Here is a 22,670-nt window from a genome sequence, read left to right as displayed (position 1 = left end):
TGCTGTCCTCCTTGCTGACCTCCTTTAGACCTCCCAGGTTTCTGCTGTTAATGATTCACTGCATTCTTACAATTCTTCCCTCCTGAGTCAGTAATAAACTGCTTCTGGTGCAGATCTAGGGACGGTGCTGTCGATACAGGTTCAGAGCTTGGCTGGAACAGGACCGCACGTCTCTAAGTTAGGAACCACCCTCAGTCCTCATGTAAGCTTCAGGATCACTGTGCTCTGGAGCCAGGTAAGCTCTTAAAGCCACCCTGCCAGAGCCAATCAACATGACTAGGTGCTTTTCCAAAAGCAAAGGAGTTTTAACCTATGGTTTCAGGCCAGCTTCTCCGCTGGGTAACCACATTATGCCTCACTGTGCTTGAAATCAGCCTTGAGCTAATGCATTTTACTTTGTGTGTCCAACAGGCAGAGTCAGTTACCACGGCTCAGCTGACGAGCAGTAATTCATTAAGCCTCTGTAACTCAATCACTGCAATCATCTTTCCAGTCTTAACAGGGCCAATTATATTCCCACTGTGATGTCACAAGAGTACAAAACTCCTCTTAAAAAAAACCCTGCCTATTGTTGCTCAGCCCTGATAAAGCTTCAGCTCTTTGTCATCTATCCAGGCCAGCAACCTGTCTTTCCAAAGGCTGGTTCCGTCTGCATAGCCCAGAGGTGTACCTACTTAAGGAAAACAGGTGACTTAGATGAATGCAAATCTCTCTCTTGTACAGACATGTGATCAAATGCAATTGAATTATGGTTGCTCAACAAGGAGTGCCCTTCAGCAGAAGCAACATCACCATTGTGTACATGCTGGTAACTTGCCCAGCTCCTTCACCTAACTTACACAACGTGATAGCCTTAGTAAGAAATCGATGCCTGCTGAACTAATCTAAACCAGCTAGGGCTCCTGAGCCCCTACTTGGACAGTCACTGCTGGGCAGTTTGACATGTTACTTGTACTGCAGCTTCTTTCCTCCTTTGTACCCAAGAAGTCAGTTTAACTCCCTTCTTGCAGACACTTTAACTGTAATCATCTGGCTTTGCCAGAGAGCATGCACTCGACCCCTCTAACCATCACTTTCTCATCCCAAGAAACAGCCTTTTCTGTAGCAAACGGATACCTACACCCCTAGTATCAGCTTTGTAAACCAGCTGAACTAAACAACCAGTGGCTTGTAAACTAAATTTAATTAAACTTCTGTAAATTTGCATGTAGAATGACCTATGTGGATGTGTTGCAAGAAACCCTGTGGAAGGCAAGCAATCCATACCTTTGATAGAGGAAGCATGCACGCTTTATGGTAGGCTGTAATCCAACTACATGGAAGGCTTTATAGAGAAATATGTTGGGTTTGTTGGATTTTTTCTTTTTTCTTTTCTTTTTAGCTGGCGTGGAAGAAAAGAGAGGATAGTTTCCAACAGGGAGGATAAAACAGTACAAATTAAATCCATTCTCTGGCTAGTGTAACAATTGCAATTTCCTGCTATTCCTTGGAAGCTGTACAGCCCAAGAGGGAGATATTTCAAGACCGGTGTGTCAGGGATAGAAGCACATGCATCTGGTTATTTTTAATGGCAGCTCTGTCCCTAATTTTCAGTGCTAGCCTTGATGAAATGCCAGCTCTGTTTCATTAACCTCTTGTCAGTATGGCAAAGAATAAAAGGTGGCTCACAGCATTAGCACCTGAGATAAAGCTCCTTTTCCCAACAAGCTATTGGAGGTCCTCAGCGATACCAGGCAGAGTTTTGGGTAGAGAAGGGAAAGGAGGAGGAAAAAAAACCCTCTGTGAAGGTTTGTGTAACAGAGCCTATACAAGTCTCATATCTGCAGTCTTCGTTACTGTCTGAAATGTGCGTTAGAACCAAGTTTCAATCAAGGTAATCATTTTCCTCTACAAGCCAAGAAAAATATTGGATTTATTTTCAGACCATTAGGAATAGTCTCTCGGAACAGGCCTGCTAAAAAATAATAAAAAAAAAAAAAAAAAGCACAGTTTCACAACCATGGCAGAGCTGTGAGCTGCACATGGGTTAGACCCGGACAAAAAAAATCTTCACTGTGCCTTTGAAGAGCTTTCTTAGGGCCCGAGACTTAATCCACCACCACAGCCGAAGGATTAGTGCTCCAGTGGTAGAGCTGGGCAAAAGACAGGATTTTTGTTCTGTGAGAAATGCAGTGGGTTGAGGGTGGGAAGGGAGAGGAAAACACAAAGTCAAATTTCTTCCAAAGCTCTGGTTTTTAGGGGTGTCAGCCCTAACGAAGCAGCACAATGCAGCTCCAGCCCCCTCCTCCCTCCATCTCCTGCTTTGCAGCTATGACCAGTTCCTACCAACCACAGACACTGTCACGGTTGCTACCTCCTCCCTCAGCTTTTTTACGGAAACATAATCCATCACTGTAAGCCCTGCTTGTGAGACAGCAGTCTGAACAATGTGTTCATTCCGGCTGGTGGCTGCTAGTTATGGGAAGACTTCTGGTTGTGCTGTAGCTGTTGCATAGTTCAGCACAGCTCTTGTGCACCCAGAAGGCTGCTTTCAGAGCCCAGTTTCCAAGTGGTGAAAGACAGAGCTGTTTGCTCTCTGGGCTGCTGCCTCAGGAGGTTTGGATTTAGCTTATCATGCAAGATCAGGATCACTGCTCTTAAAATGTCAGCACTGAGCTGTGGAGCAAGAGAGGGGGGGAAAAAACCTTGCCCAAAATTCAGGCTATGCTTCTAAAAGTCAGGTATTTGCACAGAAAAAAGTCTTGGGGCTGGGAGGTTTGCTGAGGGGTGGCCTTTCCCTGAAAGCATCTCTGTTCTCCGCCAGGTCCCTGTCATCTTGTACCATGGACTCCTGCCAAGGGATTGCTCACCCAAGGTATTGCTAGGCTGGCCGAGGGGCTGCCACAGCATCGCCTGACTGGGAGCACTGGCTTACGCTGCAGGCTGGTACCAGTGGAGCAAGAGGGACAGGTAGATCATGCCAGGTACAGTGTCTTGCCTGAAGGGCTCTAGTCACCAGCAGCTCTGAGGAGCACCACCACCTTGCTGGTGGCATTGAGGAAAATCAGGGATGGATGTCACTGGTGACTCAGAGGCCACCATACGGGGGGATCTTCATCTGGGGGGAGAGTTTACACTATACAACCACAGGATTAAAAAGGAGTGAGTGAGGGCAGAGATCTCCAGAGCTTCTGCTGGTCAGGGTGAGCAGGGGTATAGGCTTGGCATACTCCCCAGCCAGACTTGCTGCATGAAGAAGAGCTCTGCCAGGCTTCCTGTTGCTAAGGGTGTGCTCATCAGGACAGGTAACCAGATGGCCAGAAGGGTGGGCTTTTCTTTTCAGACAGCGACTGTAACTCTGCCTTTGCCCGCATTGGAGCCCCATTTGCTCCAAGCACTTCTAGCACATACAGAGCAGCTGAGGATGACACGGCCCCTTTGGCGCAGGGCTTTGGCTTGGTACCTCCCGGGTGCTGCTGGGGCCGTGACACTGCAGCACACGTGCCTGCCAGGTCACCAGCCGCAAGCCACTTGCAGGGACCATCCCAGTGACGAGCATAGCAGCGAGCTGAGGGAGGGCCCTGACCCGTAAGTTGCTTTCACAGCTACACAGAGGGACCATTAGGAATAAACCAAGCATTCTTGCAAAGGAAGCAATCCAAGGCAAGGGAAAGTGAATTGCTTTAAGAATTAAGACTGGAGATGCTAGAAATACTGATTCTCTAAGCAGTGGTGCAACCCTAGCTTCAGCTTCTGGCATATTTCACATGTACACACTCCCACCCTAACTGCAGAAAGCAGCAGGGCTCTACTGCATGCCCAGGTCAAGATAGACCAAAAGAAATGGCTTCCATTTAAGTGCAGTCACCTCCAGAGGGGCCCTGGGCTGCCCAGTACTTTGCATCTGGTATGCCAGGTCTGGGAGGGAGCCTGGTGAAATCCTTGGAGTCCCACATGCTTGCACCATAGCTCAGTGCATTCAGTTCTTGTGATTTGTCTTGTTATACTGAAATGGGGACAAGTGCAGAGATGGGTACTGATTTATTAGAAAATCCACCAAGTAAAAGCAATTGCTGGAAGTCTGCTTTCTTGCAAACCAGAACATTTCTTGTCCACAGCATTTAGCATATACAGAGGCAATGCCAGCACACAAAAGCCAGGAAGTAGAGGCCTGTAATTTGCCTTTGCCACCTCTGGGTTACTGGATTGGAGTGAACGTTTCATAAGTTTCATTATGGTCTCAAACTGCAAGCCAGGTTCTTCAAGACATCCGCTGCAGGCAGGGATTTGGGCAAAGAGAAAAAGAGAGAAGCTCTTGTTTGTAGAGCCTGGGATGGGTCTTGGGTTGAGGTTTGAGTGAACCTGGGCCATTTGGGTGGGACCCGCTGAAGCTAACATCTGTGTGGTTTGGATTCAAATCTTGGCAAAACTAAGCTCCAGCCTTGAAAAGCCCTTCCTACTCTGTGAGCCTGAAAGACCCTTCCTGAAGCCACGCTAAGGAATACAGTGAAGGGTGGATGCTAAGAGCAGCAGCTCCCAGGCTTCGTCAGTGAGGGAAAGCCATGGCTGTTGTTCTGAGCTCTCCTCTCCCTGTACTTCTGCTCTGGTTGCAGATCTCAACTCTTCACAGGCCCAGGTAGTCATCCACAGAGAGGTGGGATTATTCTCAGTCCTCAGAGACATGGCGCTCCTTCCCAGCCCCTAGAGAGGGAATAATTTCCTTCTACTCATTGTACACCAAGGCAGCAAACTTGAGTTTCTGTTTGGGACAGGATTCAGTCACAAGGGTGGAGTCTGGGATTACCTTGAAGCAAAATCCCAAAGCTGCAGCAACAGGGTCTCATCAGAACTGGCATGTTAGGGCAGACAAAGACTTAACAGTAAATGCAGGATTATACAAACCGTGGCAAGCTCCCATCAGAGCATTCTTCAAGGCTGAAATGACCAGCTGCAAAAAGAATCCATCTAGCAAGGGATGCATATGTGAAGATGTGCATATCATCTTGGCTTTGGATAGGCTGGAAGGATGTTTTTCTCATAGGCTGAAAGTAACAAAGAGGATTAATCTCTGAAAAAAACCTGGGGCACTATGTTGAAGTGGGCTTTCATCGGCCTTGTGCTAATATGTGCATATCTCGGGTTTACTAATGATTCAAATGAAAAGTAATCAGGAGAAGTGCTTGGAGAAGGAGATTTTCCTGTATTTATTTTGGATGCATGTCCAGTGGAAAAATATCTTCCCAAGCATTTTGCTTGGCGACGTGGCCTGTTTCATTTGGAGAACAATTGATGGTGATGATGAGTGGTGTTAGATGTGATCGCTGTTCGACAGCTTTTTGACTTGCCTGCAAGTCAAAGCAACAAATTCCATGCAACTGCACACATGTGCTGAGGAGAGGGTGGGGAGACAGGGGCCATAGACAAGCTGCTTGACGTGTTCAATCAGGTCTTCGCCAAACTCTTACCAGACACAGCACAGACCGTTAACGCGTCGCCTGGTTTTGCAGCAGTGCTTTGCTGGCCTAATCCTGAGTGGTTTATTGACTGTGTGCTCTGCAACTTGATGAGGTACCACTGGACAAACACTGCCCTCATGTTGTGGGTATACTGCAGAGATAGGTTTAACCTGTTAGTGGAGAATTTACTAGTAGCTCTGTGCATGGTGCATTACATGCTTACAGGAGCAGACTGTTCCCATTGACTTTCTGTTTCCCAAACACTCTGGGGTATATCCTCAGTTGATGTTATCCTGGCACCATATTAACCCCTTCCCAGAACAGCTGTACCAGCTGTAGCTTCCCATCCCTCCCCTCCTCCAGGTGCAGGAAGTATGAAGAGAGTGATATGCACAAAACCATCCCATCTCTTAGCTCTCTGCACTGGCCATTGACAAGTCTCAGGAGAGGGGCCATAAGGAAGGTTAAGCCAGTGAATACCGTTTGTCTGTCTTCATTTCTGAAAAAGGAACAGTCGTCTGCCACATTCATTCCCTCCCTCACTGAGGGCTTCTCCAAGCAATGGCCTCTGGTCTCTGTGGCACAAGGGATAAATCCAAAGCAACTTTGCTGATGTCTTCAGAATTGCTCCCAGGGTAACTGAGAGCAGAGCAGGGGCCCTGAGAGCTTCCTAAGCTTCACAGCCATAGCCGCAAGGCAAATAAAATGAGATTAACCAATTACAATTAAAATGAGAGAGAACTGCTTTTGACAGTAATTTTGAATTTCCCCTAAAACCACTTCCAGCTGTGACCTCCGACTCGTGCAGCGTTTGCCTGAGATCTGCCCCTGGTTGTTTGTTATAACTGGTGCTTTCAAGGACGTTCAGTCCTGTCTAACAAGAGGTTTCCTAGGGGAAAAAAAAAAAGAACGAAAGAAGTGAAAAATGGAAGAGGAACTAACACAAGGCATCCCTGCAGTGCGGCCCAGACACGAGAGCCCTTCTAGCCAGCAGACACGAACAGCCAGGCAATCTCCAGTGAATTAAGCAGGGTAGTGTTTGCATCGAATTCCCCCAGCCCCATACTGCTGCGTTGCTGTCATGCAACTGTGAACCCCATCCTGGGAATATTCTAATTCATGTCAGTGTAGAACAGATCTCTGCTCCCACAGAGAAGCTGGCTGTGCACAGACTTTGCCCTTGATTCAAGAAGAGAGCAAAGCAGTGTCTACAAAATTGGAATTATTATCATTATTCTTACCTAGAGATATCAAAAGGTTTGTTATGCAATAGTGTCACACAATTGGCTCTCACCTTAAGAGCATCTAATCCTTTCAGACTACTTAATTCCTTAAAATGAGTAGGTCATTTTGACTCATTCTTTGGCCTGTGCTACCATCTTCTAGCAGAGTTTCTCCAGGTGCTGTACAGAAAACAACCCTGGAGGAGGAAATTTTGGAGGAATAGTGAGGGAGGAATAATATAACTGGGTACGGGTTTTCACCCAAGTATTATTAGCAACCTGCAGTCTTCTGTAGATGCTGTGCCTCTTCCCATCAGGAGACTGGAACTTTCCTTTGGAGAGTATCAGAGAACAGCACTTCCAGCTCTTCTCATTTCAAAACTGTGCCAACAGCAGTCACAAGATTCAAGGCTCAGCTTTTTGGGCAAGAGTGTCTTGCATTTAGTAAGAGATCAGTTGTTGCAAAAGGAGGCGTTAGGACTGGGTGTTTGTTAGGAGATGCCTGTAGATTTCTGCATGGGCTGATAAGTGAATACTTTCCATTGCCTGCATCATCTTTGTGCCTGCAGACACATTTGCTGGCCATGCGCCATCTACGTGCTGCATTTCTGCCATTCTAGCGTTTCCACGTTCAGCCCGGGTGGAGGATGTGCCTAGCAGAGGAGCAGCTGGGGACATGAGGTGACACACTTGAACCTTCTCCATCGTGCAGTGCAGCAGGATTGATTTCCCATGCTGCAAGGAGACAGGGCTGTGAGAATTGTGACTTGAGCCAGTGATTAGGAGTGTAAAAACATACATAAAGTTGCTATTTTAACTCTTCAGGCACAAAAGGTGAGAGGGAGAATAGGCAAAGAAAAAGGTGCACCCTCTTAAGGCTGAGCTACCCAAGTCAGAAAATATATTAGATTATTTATATTGTGATCTGCCAGCTTTGAAAGCCTTCCAGGTTCTGTAACACTCTACCGTTGAGGTCAGTACCATAGCCACCTTTCTTTGTAATCTCCTTTGTCATCAGTGATTTTTAAGGAATGCGTTATCCTTTAGGAATGAGGTCCGAAAGCAATTTTGGAGACAGGAATGCTGTTTGTTACCCCCACACCAGTTATATTTATTTAATTTTGAATTAATCAACTGGTATTCAGTGCTGTCACACCTGGGTGACTTTCAAAACAGTTTTGTGTAAGCAACCATCTGCCCACACTCAACACAGTCTAGTATCTTTGCATCTGCAAACACCATTGTTTGATTTGTAAAGTACCCGAGTTTGCATCTGAATTGCTACAGTCTGTTCTTAAAATCTTCCCATAATGGACACTACCCATTTCCCTCCTAGCCCATCCCAGGGTTTTCTATTTACTTGGGTCTTCCAACAGTCCTGTCTAAAACTTCCTTGCTATAAATTAAGCCGATTTCTTCTTTCCTTCCCAAGCTTCTGGAGAACAGTTGCTATCCCTTTTGAAAATATTGGAAAATCATTATCATGTTCCTGTCATTCTTCTCTCTTCTAGACTAAACAAATTCACTTCCTTCCACCTTTCCTTACAGGTCATGTTTTCAAAACCTCTTTATCATTCATTTTATTCTATTTGCACACACTCCAGTTGCTCCACTCTCTTTCTTAAAATGAGCTACCCCAAACTGAGTGGATGGAGTCTCCCACTACAGGACACATCTTTCCTGAACCATTATCAACTTCATGACATCCTGTTGAGCATTGAAGCCTACGCAGCCAGACAAAGCATTCCCAAAATTATTAGGCTTTTCAGCTCTCTCTTCTGTGGTGATACTCAGGCCAAATCTTAGGGCCCCATTAGACGGACTCTTTGTCTTCAGTTCAGAGTCCCTCTACTGAGCCTCAGTAAGGGGTAGTGCAGGTGCTCTTAGTTTAGTTTTCACAAAGCAAATCAGCACAGCTGAAACCAAAACAAAAAAAGGATGTGTGTCTTAGTCCCTCTCTGCCCGAGTTCTCCCATTTGTGGAAAAACATAAAAGGAGGGAGAAAAATATATCCTGGACATACTAAACAGCCCCATACCTGCCTCATAAGATCTTGCAGCCCTTCAAAATATTTGCTTAATCTCTTGGTATCTTGGCAGGGTACATAGGTATTAGCACTCACAGGTGTTCTTATCCATTGATCTCAAAATACTGTCTTCCTTGTTTTAAACATGGGGAGAACTGAAGTGTTTTGAGGCTTAATTTTCATAGGCAACAAAGATCCCCTGCTCCATTTGAAGTCAGTGGAAAATGTAGGTTGCAAGCCAGCTGGAGAATTGGGCTTTAAGTGACATGCTGAGGTCCCCTTGAAAGCTAATACCACAGCCAGGAGTCAGAGCCCAGGTTTCCTGAGTCTGTCTAGAGTCCGATGAGCAGAACCAGGCTGCCTCCCACTCGGTCACATAAACACACCTAGTGCAGCTGCGCATGGTCAAACCCATGCTGTAATTCCCCAAGTAAAACCTACTTGGTCATGGCAAGCATCACAGCGTTCTGGAGAAGTGTCTGGAGAAGGTATCAGAACTTGCTCACTAACTAGAAATCTTCTTGTTCGTCTAGTATTTGGTTGCAAGTTGCATAGCTGAAAAGCCTGTTAAAGAAAACAAATAGCACCTGTGCCAAGCCCTGCCATACTCCAGCAGTAAAAGATATTAATAGTTTCCAGCTCTGTATTTTGCGTGTTGGCTTGCCAAAACTCACCTGCTCACTGTGAAATGGGAGGCTGCTCAATGCTGGTCACTGAACAAAAGGCTGGTCTGTAAAAGACAAATCTGGGGGAATTTTTTAAATTCCAAAAATAGACAGGGGGGGAAAATGTGCCAGCAAGATGGATCTCATTTCATTTCCCAAATCCCTCTGGTCTCCAGAGTTCATTCTTTGCTCTTAATGTTTCATGCTATGGCTTATTTTAGTCTCCTTAGTGGAAAGTTTAAAACATTTACTTAAAGGCAAAGCTTCAGCTGGCATAAACTGTCACAGCTTCCTTGGCTTCAGTTGCTTTCAGCAGAGAAGCTACCCTTTAGCATTTAAATTGCTTATTAGAAAGTGGAAAACTGTGTTTCTTGAAATCATCTGCAAAGACTAAGGAGAATGGAGTATAAAGGAAGGGGCCATGGTATGGATTTCAGCTGAGAAATAATCTTTCCACATGGACAGGTGCAAATACGGAGCACTCCTGGCACACATTACTCTTCAAGTCTTTCCTCAGATCCCCTTCCAAAGTGCCTGCCAGTGCCTCCCCCACTGGTAGCCCTGAGGGGCTGGTGGTGCTGTATCTGCTGGGCAAAAGGAGTGGAGGCTGCAAGCATCTCTTGCTGAGCACCAGCAGTCTGGAGCCCTAGAGCCATGTTAAATAGCTATGCCCAAATGGTGCTCCTTTGTGCCAGGGAGATGTGTCCAGAAGCACCAAGGGGGTTCTAATAAATGTCTTCCAAACTGTTGGTTAATCGGCAGGAGGTCTGACTTGGAACACATGAACCCACTTGCTACAGCCTCCAGACCAGCCTGGAAAGTTGCTGTTGTAGTCAAATGGCTGGGATAGAGGCTCCGTTATACCTGGCAGGTGCCAATGCCCCATCCAGGAGTTGTCCCACCTCCAAACTCCATCCAAGCTGGCCTGTTTTGCAGCAGCACAATATTGCCATCATTGTCTCGCTCCCCACTCATCTCCATGCTCCATTTCCTGCCTTGGCACATTGTTTTCTTTGCCTTCAGAGAACCTGCTCATTAGTGCATGGCAGAGTGGTTCAGCCACAAAAACCTGTCTCAAAAGTATCAGTGGTCCCTAATGAGCGAGCCCCTATTCCTCCCCCCTTGCTTTCAGCATCAGATTCAGCTCTCTCAGGCTGAAGACCTCCTGCTCAAGCACAGCTCAGCTCCACACCCCTGCATTGTCTCTCCCTGATCTAGTGCAGCCCTGGTGATGATGCAGGGGTAAAAAGTACTGTGACAGTTGCCATTCAGCTCAGTGCTTTTACAGGGAACGTCTGCAAGCTCTTCTTTTTGTCCAGCACATCCTAAAGGAAAAAAAAGAAAAATCAGCAAAAGTGCAGTATGTTTTTCTTTATTGTCAAGTTTAACAAACAACAGCCATCTAAGCTTCCACCATTTTATGATGTTGGGTTCCTGCACTTGGGGTCCTCACCCTGTTGGGTCCCTCTGTCTTGTGCACCCTGACTTAAATTGAACCAACCTCACTGACTCTCTGGTAAATCACATCAGCAGGGCTATTCCAGATCGACACCAGCCTGACTAAGACCAGAGGAGACTGCCAAAGCCCAAAGGATGGGAGCATTTGTTTTGCCAGCACCCTGGCTGGATTTGTGTCTCCATAGGAATGCGTACACTTCCCTTTGCTTTTGCAATGGCACCAGCGTGTTGACGAACTAACTGCAGTGCTGCTCTTTATCCCTTAATTACTCCCATGACTCACATTAAAGTAACAATTTTCCATAGAAACAAACACAAGCAGAGCTGACACCACTTGAACTGCCTTTATTCTGAAACACATTCTGTACTTTGGGTTTCAAGCGTGGCAACTCTGGAGGCTGCTTCACATTCCTGGTGCCAAGGTTTGCCAGAGTTAGAGGAATGAGACCCCCTGGGCACTTGATTGCTCCAGGATCGTGAGGAAAGGTTACAGCCACTGGACTACAGCCTGCGTGGGGCTGAGGACGCCATGATTTCAGGGGAGGTGGACGCTAAGCATAGCTCAGGACAGGTAGTTCCAGGGTGTTCTTAGGACATGTTCATCTGCCAGTGTTCTTGCCAGAACGCTCCCTCTGTTTGATTTACCCATGGGCATCTCAGCCTGAGCTGCTGCTCTGGATTTTTTTTGTTGTCTCAAGAGGCTTGGTCAGGGAGAGCAACATGAGTGGCATACCTGGATCTTACCTGGAGATATTTGTCCTGTACTGTGCATCGTATTAATTACAGGTGCCACCATTGGGTGGGATCATCCCTGAGTCAGTTGTTTAAAATAACTAATGAAATAATCAGCTGGCAGATCTCAACTGCATCTTTTGGGCCAGCCTGGCATGAGTTCACATGTGGGGTCCTCACGGACTTCAGATCCTCTGAAGCTCTTACCCTGTGCTTGACCCTTGGAAAGCAGTATGCATACTGGAGACTGGATGGTGAAGAGTGGTCATTTTCTTTTACAAACATGCCTGCCTTGCCTTGGCACTAGATGTTTCAAAACTGATCCTAGTTTTGCTCGTCTGTGGAGCCGAGAGAAAAAGGATAGAGCCAAAGCTGTTTGTCTGATTTCTCTACTCGCAGCTGACATTATTTATAGCAATTAGAAGTCCCTGGTGATGGTGTCCCAGTGTCTCCCCCTCCTGAAAAGCAGGAGTAGGAATTCCTCATTCCTCAGAGCTGTATGTCTACCCTAAAATCATCCAATGAAGGGAGGTCTTCCCAGGACTTTGCCACAGGCAGTGCATCCATGGCAAAGTGAATACGTCCTCGTTGGAGGCTATTGCCTAGCCTCTTCATAGCCTAAGAGGAGGAAAAATGGCCATGCACTATCTCTTCCCAAGGCAGAGAATTGTAATGTCCAATGCAGATGTAAATATGGGAGTGCTCAGAGCCCTCATCCAGGAAACAGGGCCCCTGTACAAAAAATGTACACGACTGTGTACAGTCGTGTAAAACAGACCATTCCTGCTCCAAAATGCTCCTACCATCATGGAAAAGGCAAAAGCAAGCAGGTGGATGGAGAGAGAAGGGATATTGAAGCACAGGGTGATGAGCACAGCAGCACTGTCGCAGCACCCAGGGCTAGGAGGTCACCAGAGGCACCTGCTTTTCCTTGCTCTGGGTTTTGCTTCACATGCTGGGAAAGGCAGGCCATGGTGGAGCTGGGGGAGCAGAGCCCTGGAAAGCTTGAGTGAGGCCAGCTCCAGACAGGCAGCATGACGCTTTTGCCACCACATGTTTTAAGAGATTGTATGATTTGATGTAGAGTCTGTTAGAGTTGGCTGGTAACTTGCTTATACTTTGTGCAGATAAAGCTGCCTCCATATTATACTTCTGTGCTCCCCACACACACCTTTTAACTTTACCAAGTGTGGTTTTAAAAAAGAGACATTTAAAAGTGCAGTTTTGGCTGTTCAACCTTCCCAGGAAATGCTTACAGAAACTGCACAGGAGACATCTACAAAGGGAAGATGGGGGAGGGAGGCGAAGCCAAGCAGACCTGGATTCTTCTCTGTAGATAGAGAGACCATGTGCAGCTTCTTCCCCTCCATTTCCTCGAGGCTGTTGGCTGTCTCTTCATTTTGCTTCCCAGGCCCCACACATTACAAATGTCTTTCATGAGGGCTTGTCAACCTCCCACCATGCCAGAGTCCCGTCAAGTCTCTTCTCCTCTGAAGGAGAAACTTGTAAGGGCTCAGTAGCCATGACTGAAGCCAGATTTTCAAACGGGCCAGCAGTCAGTAAACTGCTGGGCTTCTCTGAAAGTCTGGCTCTGAGGAAAGCCTTTATTTTCTTTTTTTCCCCTCCACATTGGAGTTGAACTAGGACTGAATCAGTAATATAAACATTAGGCTGAATAGGCTGAATATCTCTTCCCTAGGGGACTTCTCTCTTTGTCTGCCTTCTTTATCTCTGCCAAGGTGCTGATAACCGCATGTGCCTCGTGGAATACACGGCAGGACTCCCGCGGGACTGACAGAGCCCTGTTGCACAGGGATTTTCAGCCCAGGCTGCAGAAAGGGCTGGGAAGGAGACGGTCAGAAACTAGCCTTCCCTGGCAGAGAGAGGGATAGAGCAATCAAACAGTTCTTCCAGCAGGCAGGGCTGTATTTAGGCAGTGCAAGCCCCTGCTTTGTGCCTCAACACCTGAAGCTTCCAGGCATGAGGCCAGGATTTCAACTTCTTCTTAAATAAAAGTGGTTTTCATCCATTCAGGGAAACAACGTAAAATGTATCAGGTCACCGAACGTAAGGACAGCTACCTGTGTGAACAGGGAGTGGGACTTGCCCCTCTTCCCTTTCCCCAGTCCCTTTTGAATCAACTTTGAATGATGGCACCTGACAAGCACCTACCAGAAAGGGACCAGGGCAGGAGCAGGTGGGATAGGAGAGATGCCAGGTAGGGCCAGGGTGCCCACTGCCTCCTTTCTATCCCACACATGACTCCTGTTAATCATGGGGTAGCCCCTGTCTGACTGACCACAGCACAGTGTCGTGGAGGCTGTTCCCATGGGTGCAGGGATCCATGCAACAAGAAAGGACAAACAGAAGCAAAGGAACTAAAAAAAACACCCAATGTTTCCCCCATGAAAACCTTTCCAATTCCTGTGTCCTGCCACAGGGTTATTGCCTTGACTTGCCTCATACATTTGCCAGCAGCAGATTGTGCTTTCAGCAAGTGATTTTAAAATACTTACCATTTTTTAAAGCAAGAAGGCAGAGAGAGAGCACTCCCTTGTTCATTCTCCTTCTTCAGGTTTAAGAGAGGGCTTAATTTGTCTGAGATGTGAAGCACCTTCACACCTCTACTTGAACTGGACTATTTAGCTTGAACAGTCAGACTGCAGTCTCCCTTGTACCAGGAGGTGGCTCTGCCCAAGGCCCTTGTTCTGCCAGGTGCAGAAACATCCACTAAGTAACATCTACCAAAGTTTGCTTTTCCTTAGAGGTTGGTGTGGGGTGACACCAGCAAGTGGCTTGTGTTTCACAGGCAGGGGCTCCAATCTTGTTCCAGAAAAAGAGCTTAATTTCCTCTTGCATTTCTCCTGAATCATGGACATCTCTTGAGCCCAGCAGCTTCAAAGACACATCCCCCTGCACTCTATCATAACAACATTTAGAAAGCAGTTTGAGTTTCTTCCAGCTGGCCTCATGTTCCAGAGATCCCTATCAGCACCCGGGAGGAAAGAATTAGCAAGAAAAATAAGCATCTCTAAACTTCAGAAAGAAAAAGAAAATGCAAAGAAAAAAGGTCCTGTAAAAAGCACAGATTTAGCCCAGTGATGTTCAAACAATGTGCTCTTTTCCTAGGGTTGTTTGAGGTAGAAAGGAGCCTAATGATTGGATTTTCATGTGTCAGCTGGAGATTTTGAACACTAATGGCAGGATTTTATCGAAGCCAGATGCATTTGCACAGGTACTGTTGATACTGCCTATAAGACCTCCCTCCCATTGGAATCAGCCATTGGAAATGAGCACCTAATGTGGGTATTAATGCAGGCAGGAGCATGTGCCTGTGGAAGCAGGGAGTCATCAGAGCAGACAACTGACAACCCAATACACATGGAGTTTCAAAGACATCTGCTTGGCTTTTCATGCCAAACTCCTTTCATGCCCCCCCAAGGGACTTCTTGTGACTCTCTCTTCCCCCAGAAAAGCATCACAGTTGCAGCCTTTTCCCTTTTACAAGGAGATCAAGCAGTTGGGCTCAGGGTAAGCAATGGGAAAGCCTGGAACAGACAGCTCCCTTAGTAGCAGAGAGCTTCCCACACCCAAGGCGCTCCCCAAATCTCAGCCAGTCGGTCTTGTTGTGGTTATTGCTGAGCTGCCTCCTCTGTGTATCTGTCCTGCACCCCAGCCCAAGCCCTGCAGCCATCCTCGGCATCTTTCCTTTGGTACACAGACTGACTTGCTGACATGTGAACAACTCCTTTTAAAGAACAGATACCCTCCTTTTCAAAGAGCAAAGTCCCTCGGGCAGCTGGGGAAAACTGGCAAAGGATACGGACTGAATTTGTTTTTGCTTTGCACTCCCTGTGGTTCTTCACACAAAGAAGCCCGTGGCATGAGATAGGGTTTGGGCACCAGAAGTTGGTGCCTTCGCATGTTAGAAACCATTTCCGTTAGCAAGTCTTACAAGCACTGTCTCTGTTTCTGTATTTGTGATCCCCACAGTGCTATTTTTCTGCCTTTCCCAATACTTTCTCTTCTTCCCTATTCAGTCTGCCAATGGGCCCAGCCTCTTAGCTGGCTCTCTTCAAAGGAGGGCATTATGTTATGCCATCACTTCTCATACTGTTCTTTTCTCCAGCAAATTTCTATTATGACTGCAAAAATGTCTGGCAGCCTTCACCTCTGCTCTTTGATGACCTCTGGTTGGTTATCAAGCTATTAGTCATAATTTAATTGTCTTCACTTGCTCTAAGTAAAAAGATGGATAGATACACAGATAGATATAAGGATGAAAGGCAGAGGGGGGTGGAATTTGTGGTGATTACTGGCCCAAGTTGACCAGTTGGAAGAGGTGGGAAATTGCATCGAGCTGCACCAACTTACACCTTTCAAGATACTGACTTGCTCTGACAGTGAAACATTTCTCACTACCAGAACTCAATCTATTGTCTGCTTGGGTTTAGTGTGCAGTTAAAGGAAAATTCACAAGATGCAATTACAGCAAAACTTACAGATTGGTGTTTCAGCTTCTAAGAGTCAAAAAAGTGAACTTGAGCATATGTAACTTCAGAGACAAACCTAATCTTCCCCTCTTGCTGAGAAGATTCACATAGCAACAGTGAATGGGGCTTTCTTCAATTTGCTTTATCCTGTGTGTATTTAAGATAACCCCTTTCTTCCAGAATTTCATTTAGCTACTCATACTACAAACACAAGGACAGATGGTCACCAGATCAAACTTAATCAGCATTCTGTATGTTGAATTTTGAGCTTAGAAATTCATCTGGTTCTAGTAAAACATAGTCTGAAACCTGCCTGACGTTTAACTCAACCACAGAATTGTATTACATTTCTAAGCCTCCCCATCCTCACAAGAGATTGAGAAGGGAACCATCAGGCATTTTTAAAAGGGGGTTGATTAGGAGTTTAATTATCAGAGATTAAAATCTGCTCTATTACTGGTGTCTCACTGGAGAACAGCATTTTTATTATAGGACTGCAACCCAGTCTTACCCGTTTGTTTCTTCTTGAAGTTCACCATAGGGTTAAATCCAGCTCTGGAGTAAGAGGATGCAGTTTTGTTTACGTCCCCTTACACCACGCTAAATTCAAGGTCTAGACCTTGGCCATGTACCCTCAGTCAAGGCAATCTGAACTATTTTCCCATGGCTTCTTCTCATTCCTCTTCTCATCAGGCTTTTCCCTTTTTTGCCTCTCATTGCTGCTAGTTGTTAGCCTAGCAGGGCTGAACTCCGCACAAGTGCCTGCATCCTAAGGAGGTGGCATTACATAGGACAAGCAACCAGCTCCCCAAGGGCCGAGGACCACTTAAGGAGGGCTTTCAGGCTTTATCAGCCTTTCAGGATTCTACATGCCCATGAGCACGCAGTTATCCAGGTGCATCAAAAGCCATAGCAAAGCCTCCTTTGCTATGGTTTCACTCTGTGTCCTTAAATCCTGTCTTTCAACGTGGTGTGGTGATCTTTTTGCCTTTTTCAAAAACACTCAGCTATTTTATCCCTCATGCCACAGTCTGCTAGAGATGTGTATACCACTGCATCAAACTTTGCTGCCTTTATTTGCATAACTGTGGCATGGGGCTGACTGGCTAGAAACCAAAAACCACTCCAAATGGCACAGAGGCGACAGCCATCTGTGTCTTTTTTCACATTTGGTTTCATTGTTTTAGGATCAAATCCAACCACTGCAACCTACAGTAACTCTAGACTTTTCAAGGCTCAGAGCTTTCTATATAGCACGGTCTGCGGTTTCACTGTGGAGAAGCAAACCTGGAAAAAAATTTGTTGGACTGATCAGAAGTATTTTAGTTAGTGCAGCAGGAGCTGCCAGTGGTGAAAATAGCACTCCCGGAGCATGAATGAACGGAGTGGTGTTTCATTCTGTGCATGTTAGACAATTTAAGCCTAGCTCGGCATTATGGTTGCACAGGGCAGTTTGCTCTTGAGATGTATTTCCATTGCCACGTAATAAATATAAATGCTCTTTATGAGATACTCATGGATGGAAGGCATCTAGTGGTTGCTAAAGGTTATTCTGATGATGTATATTCAAAGCCCTCCTGTTTGGCATTAATTAGCACAATGTACTATTTTGCAATTTCCCAGCACAGACACATCCAGATTCCTGCTAGGAATTGGAACTGGCATCACCCACCACCCACTCCTCCACCCAAACCAGACAGCACTGAGACAATCCTTCCCTCCCATGAAGCTTGTGTATCCCCCACAACCCCATAGCAGGGGGCATGCAGGGGCTTGGAGGATGCAGGAGTTTTTTGCATTACAAAAGTAAGCCATTTCTAACAGGCCTGAGGCTGGGATCTTCATGAAGGTCTCTCCCACAGGTCCCAAAAGCCCAGTGCCATTAGCTGGGGGCAATCAGAAGCTCTTGATTTGGCGTGTGGGCTGGTGTATTTCTGATGTCCAAGTTCAGGATTGCTGGTTGCAGGAAGTTGATGCCCGCAAGAGCTCAGACCTCTAAAGGACTGATGGGAGCTTGTGACCCACATACTGATTTGAACTCTTCATGTCACAGCACTGGGAGGAACTGGTGTAAACCATTCCCTTATGTGTTTCCCTTTCCCCTGGGCTTGGTTGCTCTAAGCCTACTACAGCTGCTTCCTAATGCAGTACTAAGGAAAATGCATAGCAGATACTATGGGGGCTGAATTCTGTCATTGCTAAAGGCCAAGAGAGAAGGGGATACTTGCACTTTTTCTGCCTATTTTATCCATGTTAGGTGTCTGAAAAGCATTTGCTACCAGCACCACGCTGCAGAGATAATTAAATGCTGTACCAACCAAACTGCCAAAAGATGGAAACTTGTTTGTTTCAATGATACTGCATGGGACATAATATATTTAAGCAGATCCTGTAATTAGGAAAGTACCAGCTTACACGTATGTCCTCCTTCTGCTTAGGCATCCCCCCATGGGTAGGATGCCCTGCTGTTCGTGGCTTCCGAATTCCTTGCACTGGGCTGAGAGTGCTTTTTCCACTGACTTTGGTGCACTGCTATTTTGTGTCCTCAATGCTAAGGCTCTTTTTTGCTTCCTTCTTATTAGTGGTTATATCTCGCCTCATGTAAGGACCATTGGCCTCTGAGCTCAAATGCTGGAGCTGTTTCTTCTGCGTTAATCTCACACAATAGCCATCTTCTCAAGGAGGCTATATGGTGTGAAGCAGGTCCTTTCCTGTGACTAATGAATAGTTGGGACAGCATGAGGCAGTGATGGGGCATGGCTACATTCCTCGCGCTGTAACCCATCACACCCACCATGGGGGACAGCAACCGTTGGAGCCTGATAAATGATAAATGTATTTTTTTAACTCAGAAATACATTTGTTGCAAGTCAGATGCCAACAGCTCCCAGTGCCAAGAAGATGCAATGCTCCTTCTGCTTGCTCTGTTTTCCTGTGAACTTTATCAGTTTTTGCTTGTTTCTCTGTGACCTTTGGAGACCATTCGAAGTCATCTGCCTTTTGCTTTGATTTAATTTCAGTCCGGTGAGTGTTGCCAGCTGATTTGTTGCCTCTTTTTACACATCGCCAGCAAATCACCACCTCTTCATATTGTTTAGACAGTCATCAAATCTAGGCTTGCCAGCTCTTTTTGTTAATGGGCTAGAAGGGATTGTTACATCTAGCTGATGTGACCAGAAAGCTGCTTAATTCCAGCTAACAAATCTTTAGAGCCTAATGTGGGACTTTTATGGCCGGAGCAGGGTCTGGCCTATGTTGCGGACCCAAGGTCTCCCTGTATGTCTGCTGCACCTCATCTTTCTGCTGATTAGCAGGGCACTTGAGCTACCACAAGCACTGGCTCCACTGTGCTGGAAATGTATCCCTCAAATTGTTGCGCCAGAGATTTGGCCTGTGCTGGTTCTGGGATGGAGACAGTTTTTATTGTAGAGCTGGGCCCTCTCCTACAGCTGGTCCCAGTTACAGGCAGCCCGGGAACAACGGGAGGTGAAGGAGCCCAGTGGCTTGTAGCTCTGGTTATTCCTGCAATGTAAGCAAGAGCTGGGGTGGACATGGGAGCCCCAAGTGAGGTGCACAGTCCACAGGCGATCTTCAGTCTCAGCTCCAGCACCACACGTGCCCAGAAGGCTCCACATTTTACAGTTATTCCTCAGGAGAGCTATACTGGGGCCCATTTGTGGTGAAAGGCTGGAGGACTTTCTCCACAACTTCTGTGTGTTTTTCTGCACGCTTGTCTGTGTTGCCTTTACAGTGCTAGGTATCATGCTTGATGGTTCAGTTAAGACCAAGATTTCCTTTGTGGGCCATGAGTAAAACCGTATTTGCCTCCAAGACAGAGGACAAGAGAAGGGGAAGGCATAGCACAGTTCACCAAAACCCAGACTTATCTGGGCAGCATGGGCATCTCCCACTGCATCATTCAGGACCTGAGGTATTTATTTCTTGAAGCACAGATATGGTGTATGTAGCTTTATACTATTCTGACTCCATTTTCTGTGTATGGGTCCCCAAGTCCCTAAAGAAGATGATTTAAAGACATAAGTACTTACTGGTTAGATGTAACTGTTAAGGTTTTACATAGCACAGTGGATGTAGCATTTTCAAAGGGACCTGCACGCTTCTTGGGCTTTCCACAGAGATTTAACTTTTATTCGTTCTCCTTTTGTTGGTTCCCTTCCTGTAAATTACCAGAAGGAAAACATGTGGATGTTCCACATGAGGTGGGGAAAGCCAGTAGCAACCCTTAAACAAAAAGTAACCCATGATTAAAAAATGTTAGGGTAAACAAAACCAGCCTTTTCAAGTGCCTTTCTCCCCAGAGGCATGCCTTGCAAACACTAACAAACAGGGATGGCCTGAAAAAGAAAAGCAGGAGGAGCATCTTTACAGGTAGATGCTCAGGTCAGTGCAAAACCTAGTACAATCAGATCTTGCTCTACAAACATCCATGCCCTTGCTTAACGTCACAGGCAAGTCCAGCCCCTGAAGGAAGTAGGGCAGTTTATAGGCTTAGCCATTTGCAGGATGAGGGCCTGATTTTGCTGTCCTGCACTCAGGCCTTGCAGTATAAAGATTGGCACAGGATTGTGGGCCACATGTGGCAGAGAGGCTCCCTCAAAGAGGGCTACGGTGCATTGGGCACTCAAGAGCCCAGGGTGCCTCTCACCCTGCTAATCCGCTGCCACAAAACTGCTCACAACCTATGTGTTAGCAACAGTGGGGCTGTGGGCTCCAACCCTGGCTGGTTCTGCATGGCTCAGCCCCTCCAGGGCCGCACAGCCAAATAATGGGGGAACTTTAATGTTCCTCCAGGCCATCAGAGGAGCCAAACAGGCTGCAGAGGTCAGGGATTAGTCCTGGCTTGGCTTCAGTATGCTCTCTTGAGCACTATCTGAATCTCAAATGCGCCATGTCTGCAGTTACGTATCTGATCCAGATTGAAGATGGTTTGCTTGGACGACCTTGCAACAGAGAGCTCAGTTCAAGCTCAGTAACTTAATGTTTGCCAAGGTTTTGCATTTTGCACCGAGATCTATGCTGCTACCATCATCCACAATGCCAAGTCAGCCCACACGTCCTCCTGCCACCCATGGAGTCATGCGCTCCGAAGCAAAGCCTGGTAATACCACATCTGGGGGGTTACAAACACCAGAGAGGACAGCTGCTTACACATCCCAAGGACCCCGGCGCAGCCAGCCTGCACAGTTTACAGCGTGTCGCAGACACATCTCAAAGTTCTCATGAAAGGCTAAGGAAAAAGGCACCACCAGAGCCCTGGGGCTAGAAAGCAGCCTGGGACAGGCCCATCTCTTGCTGTTCCAGTGCCCACGTGTGGCCGAGCTCTGAATCTTTTCCTTTTTTTGCTTTGTTGCATCTAAGTGCAGGGCAAACTCTTTGCGAAGAAAGCAAGTGTCCCCTGCTGGCTGCAAGCGAAAAATGCATGTGGTGATACCCCGGCTAGGGACGCGTTGGAGCAGGGATGTGTTCCGTGGCGTTCCTGACCTGACTTTGTTTTGAAGATGTACGATAAGCCAGTGAAATGGAATGGAGCTATAAGCTGGCTGCTTGCAGCATGCAGCTTCAACAAAGGAAGGGGGCCAGGGTGCAGCCCTTCTTCCTCACAGCCCCATTGGTGGGGGGGGACCCCACGAGGGTCCCCCGGTACAGCCCAGGTAAGGCCCGAGATGGTGGAAGCTGGAAAGGACCAGCTGCACAAGAGGGCAGGAGACCAGAGGTGCCCAAGGCACAGGAGCAGAGGAACACTTCACCAGCACGAAGCGCATTTTGGTCAGTGCCTGCAGAAAGTACGTAAAAGCAGGGGCCAGAATCCAGCATGCATTTGTTCTCTGTGTTTCTCAAATAATCCCTCAGAGATCAACGGGGTTTCACATCTTTCCCCATCTGTTCTTAATCTGTTCACTTGACAGATGCCAAACCACCATACCCCGTATGGAAAAACACAAAACAAAATACAAAGCCTTATATCTCCTCTGGTTTTATACAGAAATGCTCCCTGGAGCCTCGCTCTGTTCATGCCCCAGGCCTGTATGGAGGCCCAGGGAGGAACCTGCACCAGGGACAGACCTGCTGTCAGCAACATTTTCACAGCAAGGGAAGCTCTCACACCCAGAGAAGGGGTGGCCAGGCACAGACTGTATCTGATGGAGCAGCTTTGTGTTTATGCAGACCTGATGACTCAGGTTGGTGATTATCTGGTGCTGGCATCCCTCTGCTGCCAAGAAGCCTCTACCTGTTTTTCCAGGTCCTGCAGACTTGCACAGCCAGAGACAGTCTCGGCCAGGCAGAGGTGGGCAGAGAGAAGGAACTGCCTTGCTAAAGGTCACAGAGCAGAAAGGGCCAGAAGCAAAACCACTGAACTGCCAAAAGGCTCCAGTCAGTTGGTCAAGCAGTCTCTCAGCCCAGTGTTATCTCAGAGTTTGTGCCTGCAAAATCTGTTGAGGATGCGAGCAACAGCATTTTAATAGTACCCATGAATACTTTATTTAGGGCTGAGACTCGGTGGCTACAGCACTGTCACCATCAGTGCCCGGACCAAACCATCTCTGATAATAAATAATACAGGATAACTCCCAACATCTAAAATTATTCTATCCTAATCCACTTCCATCCTCATCCTA

General features: G+C 46.8%; 1 protein-coding gene across 1 annotated transcript in view; it reads left to right on the top strand.

The window, feature by feature from the left end:
* CCDC92 (coiled-coil domain containing 92) overlaps positions 1 to 22,670 on the top strand; it is a 139,594-nt gene that overhangs the window by 88,828 nt on the left and 28,096 nt on the right. The window contains exon 11 of the mRNA XM_075110347.1: positions 2,804 to 2,963. The gene's annotated coding sequence lies outside the window, so the exon portion shown is untranslated. The remainder of the gene's footprint in view (positions 1 to 2,803; positions 2,964 to 22,670) is intronic.

Source organism: Phalacrocorax aristotelis, chromosome 15 (genome assembly GCF_949628215.1).
Source record: "Phalacrocorax aristotelis chromosome 15, bGulAri2.1, whole genome shotgun sequence".
Classification (NCBI taxonomy): Eukaryota; Metazoa; Chordata; class Aves; order Suliformes; family Phalacrocoracidae; genus Phalacrocorax; species Phalacrocorax aristotelis.
The sequence above is the reverse complement of the archived record's forward strand: the minus strand, read 5'-3'. Positions and strand labels throughout refer to the sequence as shown.